This window comes from Panthera onca, chromosome A2 (assembly GCF_046562875.1).
Source record: "Panthera onca isolate mPanOnc1 chromosome A2, mPanOnc1 haplotype 2, whole genome shotgun sequence".
Taxonomy (NCBI): domain Eukaryota; kingdom Metazoa; phylum Chordata; class Mammalia; order Carnivora; family Felidae; genus Panthera; species Panthera onca.
In genome coordinates this window covers 7,356,180-7,364,156 of record NC_138340.1, presented here as the reverse complement: position 1 = coordinate 7,364,156, position 7,977 = coordinate 7,356,180, and the positions used below count along the sequence as shown (strand labels likewise).

The following is a 7,977-nucleotide window of genomic DNA, read 5'->3' as shown; positions in this document are numbered from 1 at the left end:
AAGACTAGCTAATTTGTTTTTTTGACATAAATTGTTTATTAGGTAAGAATTTTACAAATGTTAGATTAGCAGTAATAATGGAGCTGGAGACAATTGGGTCCACTGCATGCCACCCGGTGAGAACCACTAATAGTGTGGTGGAAATTGTCACCTTTTCCAAGGCCACGGCTCTTGCCCCTGCAGATGTTGGGCTTCCCATCTCCCTATGCTTGTGGACTGGTTTGGTGATCAACCGGGTGTCAGGGTTTCTCGATAAATTAGTATGTGGAATCTTCGCCAACCCAGTAAGAATTCAAGACTCTCAGAGCCCCCACAGTGGGATTCAGCTCTCTTTTCTGCAATAGACTGAAGGCGTTGGGCAAAATTTGACTGGTTAACACCATGGTGGACAGGCTTGTCATAGATTGCACCCTTAGAAACTGGGCCACTGTGTCGCACACGAATCCAATATAGGACATGGCTTGGCTTTGTACCCCAGTCTGCATGCTTTATCATGCTGCGTTGGGCGGGGGGCCCTGTGAAGCTCAGAGAGCTGGTAGAACTGTCAGCAGTGCACCCTGAGAAGAAAGCACATTACATCAGATTGCTTCTTCCTCCATAGCTCCTGGATATACAGTACTGTATATCAAAGTGGGTTTCCCCATAAGAAATCATGGAGACTCAGATGATTCATTCCACAACCCAAAAATATTCCTATAAAAATGACTGTAATACTGTAATATAATACAGAATGGTAAAGAAAATGCAAAATATAAAGAAAAATAAATTAACCTGGATTTAACTTTGAAAGCCTTCTTGGCTGGTGTGAGGGAGGCAAGAGAGGAGGGTTATTGTGTAGGAACGACTTTCACTATTATGGGTGTTGACTATAGTACTGTATTAATGAACTCTTGTCATATACTGTATTTAATGTAACTGGCAATAGGACAGCAGAGGAAAGGGTCCATGTCTGCAGGCAGGCTGACCTAGAATGGAGCAAAGCATTCCCATCCCAAGCTTACTCTTGTATGGAAAAGCAAGGGACTGTCCCTAGGTGCTCTGAAGTGACAAAAACTACACTAGTGCCAGTTGTGGGCATCTTCCAGTGTTCTGAACAATCACTGATTTCTGCCAAACACCTCGCCTGGGACTGAGCATCGGAGCATGGGAGACAATCACCCACAATCCCGCAGAGAGAAGGAGAGAGAACCATTGGCTCATTTGTGATCATGTGATGTTTGGCGTGATGCACTACTTGTATTGCAAGGCATCGCTCATTTATCAAGTTAAAACATATTAGAAAGGTTTGCTCCTCTTGCGGAACACTCACAGAACAAGTTACTCACAATCCAAGGTTTTGCTGTCCTTGTAAGTGCCATCTTGGTTTTACCTTTCAGCTAATGACTGTCTCCAGAGGGAAAGGCAGGACTAGCTAATCCTTAAAGATGGTAAATAACTTCCTTGGAAGCTCACCTTTCATATGCAGACCAACCACTCCAGAACCCATACTCCAATCACCTCCTTTATCTTAACTGCCACACTCTGATCCAATATTCCTCCTGCCCTAAATCAACCTAGGGCTAGGTAGCAGGCAACTCCTATGATCCAGAGCCCCCTGGAATTACTCAAATGACACAATGTTTAGCTTTACCTTGGTCTGTCTTGCCTTTCCTGCAGGAACCCCCAACACAGCTCTGACCTATGCTTTCCCTTCACTCCTGTTTCTGCCTCCTGACCTGGTGATTCCCTATGTGATCCTGCGTTAGCTGGTGTGCCCCCTTCTCTTGGGACTGTGCATGATAAACTTTCAGTGGCATTAACCTGTGTTACCATCCAGTCACCTTTATAATTTAAGACCCCAGCACAAATCATTTGGCACAAGGTGACTCAGTGTTTTAGTGGGGTGCATGCCTCTAGGCTGCTCTTGGCTCACTGACTACACCAAACAGCAAGTTCTGCCTGAGAATAGTACTGGCTACTGGTGAACTTGCACTTTGGCCTTTACTGCCTTGTGCTGTGTCTGCACGTCCTTTCATGGTTTTCCAACCTAAATGGTGGTAAGAGATTGATCCCAGATTCTTGCTTTGTATAGTTACTATGATTGGGTGTATGAGAGACCCCCAGTCAACATTTTATTAATGACAAAGATGTCCTACTGGATGGGAAATCACAGAAGCATCTAGGGACAATTGGCATATATTAAAAGAGGCACAGTGAAGGCCTCCTGGAGAGTGGGAAGCACAGAGTGGTTATCCTCAGGCTACTGTGACGGTGCTGAGACTGGTCCACTAGCCTGAAATCAATGCCATTAGAGCACCACCAAGGAGGCCTTAGGAGCCAGGCATTGAACCCCAGGTGGTGGCCCTTTGTGAGAAATCTACTTTGATGGACAAGTAGGTCTGATGTGAATATGTGTTCCACTGACAGGCCATTAAAAGCTGTTGACTGTCCTTGGGAATTGTGACCCTTGGGAAACACTCATCCACTTGACTTGCTGGGGTGCCTGGGTGGCTCAGTTGGTTAAGTGTCTGACTTCGGCTCAGGTCATGATCTCACTGTTCCTGAGTTTAAGACCTGCGTCGGGCTCTGTGCAGACAGCTTGGAGCCTGGAGCCTGTTTCAGATTGTGTGTCTTCCTCTCTGTCTCTTCCCCTCCTCTGCTCGTGCTCTGTCTCTCTCTCAAAAATAAATAAACATTAAAAAAAAATTTTTTTTTGACTTGAAATTTGGCCAGACCTATCTTATTCATCAGTAGTTAGGTGGAGGGGGCCCACCCTGTGGATAACCCTGGCTTTCAAAAATGTATATGCTGCTTTAAAGGCAAATCCCTTTGATGATGTTTTCTTTGCTTCTATCACAACTTTTTCTTGGTGGGAAAAATAAAAGATCCCATCCATGGAGACTGGTGGCGCAATGTGTAATGAAAAAGGGGGGGGGGGCATTTTGTTTTTGCTTCCCTAAGACCTTTGAGGAGGTTTCTCAGCTCATATGAGGATGTCAATCTCCTGGTCAGCGTATGTGGGCACTCCCGAGTGCTGCTGCTGACCAGCATGCTAAAAAGCATTCTCCCGCAAACCAAATTATCACAAAATCTGGATTCTGCCATTATTTTTCTCTTGGATTTAGATCTCAGGCCCTCTGAAGTTGATAGGGATAGCCTAGAAAGAGAGGCTGATGGTCACAACGGGGCCACTCAGGACCACCACAGGAGCTTATCAGGTAAATACCTTTTTGTGGTTTTTAAGTTCTTTTTTTAATGTTTATTTATTTATTTATTTTGAGGGAGAGAGAGAGAGGGAGGGGCAAAGGGAGAGGGAGAGAGATAATCCAAAGCAGGGCTCGATCCTATGAACTGTGACGGATGCTTAACTGACTGAGCCACACAGGTGCCCCATTTTTTCTTTTTCTTTTTTTTAAGGGAAACAATCATTGTCAGGAGACTAAATGGAAAAAAAAAAGTAAAGATTGCAGCTTTTTGGGGAAGCACTCTCTGCCCCCCAAAAAGAGATCTTTAACTTTTATGTACAGAGCAGGTTCCAGGTATAGAAACCATAGTGCTCTTAGATTACTTATTGATTTTAAAAACAACAAATCCCTAGGTTCGGGGGAGAAAATAAAAGGTAAATAAATAAAAGATGTTTATACATAATATTGTAATATAGAATTGAAATAAATTCTATAATCATTAAAACAAAGTCCCATTATTAGGTCCAATTAGAATTCCAAAATGTGTATATTAAAATTTCATATACTGGGGCGCCTGGGTGGCTCAGTTGGTTGGGTGACTGACTTCGGCTCAGGCCATGATCTTACAGTTTGTGGGTTCGAGCCCCGCGTCGGACTCTGTGCTGACAGCTCAGAGCCTGGAGCCTGTTTCGGATTCTGTGTCTCCTCCTCTCTCTGTTCCTCCCCTGCTTACGCTCTGTGTCTCTCTGTCTCTCAATAATAAATGTTAAAAAAAAATTTAAAAAAAAATTTCATATACTAAGAATTTATATAACTTGGTTATATATGTAATAATCAAATGTATGATCACTATGTGATAGAATTTATGTACTCAAAAAATATGTAAGAAAAAGATAAAAGGGACATTGATTGGCTTTTGTGCCTCTTCAACGTAGTTTCTAAATTAACATTTGCTAAAATGCACTAATTGAAAAAGCTTCATAGACTTAATCAGTACTGTGGCTCAAACATAGTTATACCTGGGGATCACACCAAATGTAAACATTGTATCCATTATAATCTTTAAAAAGTAATTAAAAATAGAGGATTAATAGGTATGCCTCACTTGAACTGTAGTCTTGCCTGAATTTCCCTAATACCTACCTATTGCCCTAAAATGTATCATCTTGGATATATCTATGACAACAATAAATAATAAATGTAAATTAAGGTAACTCTTTGGCACTTACAAGTTTTGTTGATGAGATAGGACCCTGTGAATTCTTTGTTAAAATAATATGGCCCAACGTAAGTTACAACAAGGCCACCAAGGATTAAAACTCATATAAACCCCATTACTAAAGAGTTGTTTATCTCCACTGCTTCAAAATTAAATAACCCAGTTTTGCCTTTTCTTAAAACTGAAAATAAGTGCATAAGTAGGTAAATCCATCCACCCATCCATCCATCTACCCCTTGGCTACCTGGGTAGTAAACAGTAATGAGAGTTCATGGACTATATGAATTCCACTGCTAACCATCATATGTGATGGGGCACAGTAGAATGTTACTGATTTCTATCTCTTAACCAGGATGTTGCTAATAAAAAATAGGACTCCACGGGGCTCCTGGAATGTTCAGTCTGTTAAGCATCCAACTCTTGGTTTCAGCTCAGGTCATGATCTCACAGTTTGTGAGTTCAAGCCCCACCCTGGGCTCTGTGCTGACAGTGTAGAGCCTGATCGGGATTCTCTCTCCCTCTCTCTCTGCCCCTCCCCTGCTCTCTTCTCTTTCTCTCAAAATAAATAAATAAACTTAAGGATCCTGAGAAACATTGCACCCGGCCAAATCCCAGGCAGTCATCTTGGCTCTGGATATCCTGGTGAATAAATGGCCCTAGCTTCATGTTTATTATGAACTGTTCAGCCATTGTCTAAATATTGACCTCTTCTGGGCCAAGAACTCTGGGAATCTCTTGCCTCACAGATACCTAAATTACATATCTCTGCATGTATTGGAGGCCACAATACACAGTCTTGTCAGGTCACTCCGCATTTCCTTTGACATTATTGACATTACTAATAGTAACCAAGGCACACATTTCATTTCTCAAAATACACAGTTTGATGGGGCACCTGGGCGGCTCAGTCAGCTAAGAGTCCGACTCTAGCTCAAGGCATGATCTCACAGTTCATGGGTTTGAGCCCCACATCAGGCTCTCACACAGAGCCTGCTTCACATCCTCTGTCTCCCTCTCTCTCTGCCCTTCCCCAGCTTGCGCTCTCTCTCACTCCCAAAAATAAATAAGTAAACATTAAAGAAAATACACAATTCAAGGCTCTTCGAAAGGACATTGGTTAAAACTTTTATGTCCCTGATGGCTCACAGATAGCCAGTTTAATTGGAAGATAGAATGATCTAGTCCTTGCATTGTGCAGTTCCTTTGTATTATCAGGAAGTTGTGGGAGATCATTTATATTTGTGTATCAGGTTTTGGGGTTTTGTTTGGTTGTTTTTGGTTCTCCAAGAATACTTGGTCACTTTTTTAAAATGTTTTTTAACATTTATTTTTGAGAGACCGTGAGTAGGGGAGGGGCAGAGAGAGGGGGAGACACAGCACCCAAAGCAGGCTCCAGGCTGTGAGCTGTCAGCACAGAGCCAGACGTGGGGCTCGAACCCAGGAACTGTGAGATCATGACCTGAGCCGAAGTCGGGTGCTTAACCGACTGACCCCCAGGCGCCCCTACTTGGTCACTTTTGATTAGACATTTGCTGAATCTAAATCATTTTTAGAATTGTAGTATTTTTTTAATTAATTAAAAAAATTATTTTAGAGAGAGGGAGAAAGAATGCAAGGAGGGGAGAGGGGCAGAGGGAGAGAGAGAATCTTAAGCAGGCTCCATGCACAATGCAGAGCCTGACTTGGGGCTTGATCCCACAACCCTGGGATCATGACCTAAGCCAAACTCAAGAGTTAGGTGCTCAACTGAGCTACCCAGGTGCCCAAGAATTGCAGTATTTTTTTTTTTTTTCAACTTTTTTTTTTTTTTTTTTTTTTTTTATTTATTTTTGGGACAGAGAGAGACAGAGCATGAACGGGGGAGGGGCAGAGAGAGAGGGAAACACAGAATCGGAAACAGGCTCCAGGCTCCGAGCCATCAGCCCAGAGCCTGACGCGGGGCTCGAACTCACGCACCGCGAGATCATGACCTGGCTGAAGTCGGACGCTTAACCGACTGCGCCACCCAGGCGCCCCTGCAGTATTTTTTGTATTGGGCTTTCCAATCCAAGACCAAGATGATTCTCCCCATTTAAGTTTTCTTCAAAGGGGTTCAATATTTTGTAATTTTCTCCCCACAAAAGCTGTGCATGGTTTTAGATCTAGTGTTAAGCATTTAAAAAATTTTCTTAGTATAATTTTATCACACATGTATTTCATACATTTTAATTTAGATTTTCTGATTGTCAGTATACAAAATGCAGGTGGTCTTTATATATTGAAATATATCTAGCAGCCTTGCTAAATTTTCTTTAAAATTCTTATTTTTATGTATTCTTTTGGGTTTCCCACATAGGCAATTGCATCATTTTAAATAACGACAGTTTTAATTTTCCACTTCAATCCTTAGATCATTTGTATTTTTTCTTGTTTTACTGACTAAATAAAATCTCCAGAAAAATGGAGACTTTTTAATGACTGGAAGTCATTAAATCGGCATACCTCTTGTTAATATCAATGGGATATATATTCCATCTTTACCATTTGCTTTAATGTTGTTATAAATTTTATCTTTCATAGTTTAGGGAGGCTTTCTCATGAATGATCACTGAGTTAATTATGTGCATTCCTCTGATTCCTCTGAAATGATGAAATTTGTTCCCTGATCTAATTCAAGTCCTTAGAACTGTACCTCCCTATGATAGATACCCAGTATTTGAATGAATAAATGCATAAAAGGACTCTTTAAAAAACAAATGTGGTGAATTGGTTGAATTTCCAATGTTAGAGCAACCTTGTAATTCTAGGGAAACACAACTTGGACATAAAGAATTACAATATTTTAGGGGCGCCTGGGTGGCTCAGTTGGTTAAGCGTCCGACTTCAGCTCAGGTCACGATCTCGCGGTCCGTGAATTCGAGCCCCACGTCAGGCTCTGGGCTGATGGCCCAGAGCCTGGAGCCTGCTTCCGATTCTGTGTCTCCCTCTCTCTCTGCCCCTCCCCCGTTCATGCTCTGTCTCTCTCTCTCTCTGTCTCAAAAATAAATAAACGTTAAAAAAAAATTAAAAAAAAAAAGAATTACAATATTTTAAGTTTATTTATTTTGAGAGAGAAAGTGCACACACACACACACACATACATATGCATGAATGGGGGAAGGGCAGAGAGAGGGAGGGAGAGAGAGAATCCCAACCAGGTTCTGAGCCACCAGCTCAGACCCCAGTTTAGGGCTTGAACTCATGAACTGTGAGGTCATGACCTGAGGTGAAACCAAGAACTGGTCGCTCAACCAACTGAGCCACCCAGGCACCCCTAAAGAATTATATTTTTAAATTTTCTTTAAAAAAAATTTTTAATGTTTATTTTTGAGAGCGAGAGAGTATGAGAGAGTGGGGGAGGGGCAGAGAGAGAGGGAGACATAGAATCTGAGGCAGGGTCCAGGCTCCAAGCTTGGAGGGGAGGTGTCAGCACAGAGGCTGACACGGGGCTTGAACCCACGAACTGTGAGATCATGACCTGAGCCAAAGTTGAACGTTTAATGACTGAGCCACCCAGGTGTCCCATATTTTTAAATTTTTGGAATGTACTCTATGTACTGGTATTTTAGAGATTTT

General features: G+C 42.1%; 1 long non-coding RNA gene across 3 annotated transcripts in view; it reads right to left on the bottom strand.

Annotated features, from left to right (window-relative positions):
- LOC132674323 (uncharacterized) overlaps positions 1-7,977 on the bottom strand; it is a 60,346-nt gene continuing 52,369 nt past the window's right edge. For all 3 annotated transcript variants that reach the window (XR_014136262.1, XR_014136249.1, XR_014136264.1), the window contains one exon: positions 1-557. This is a non-coding gene — a long non-coding RNA (uncharacterized LOC132674323). The remainder of the gene's footprint in view (positions 558-7,977) is intronic.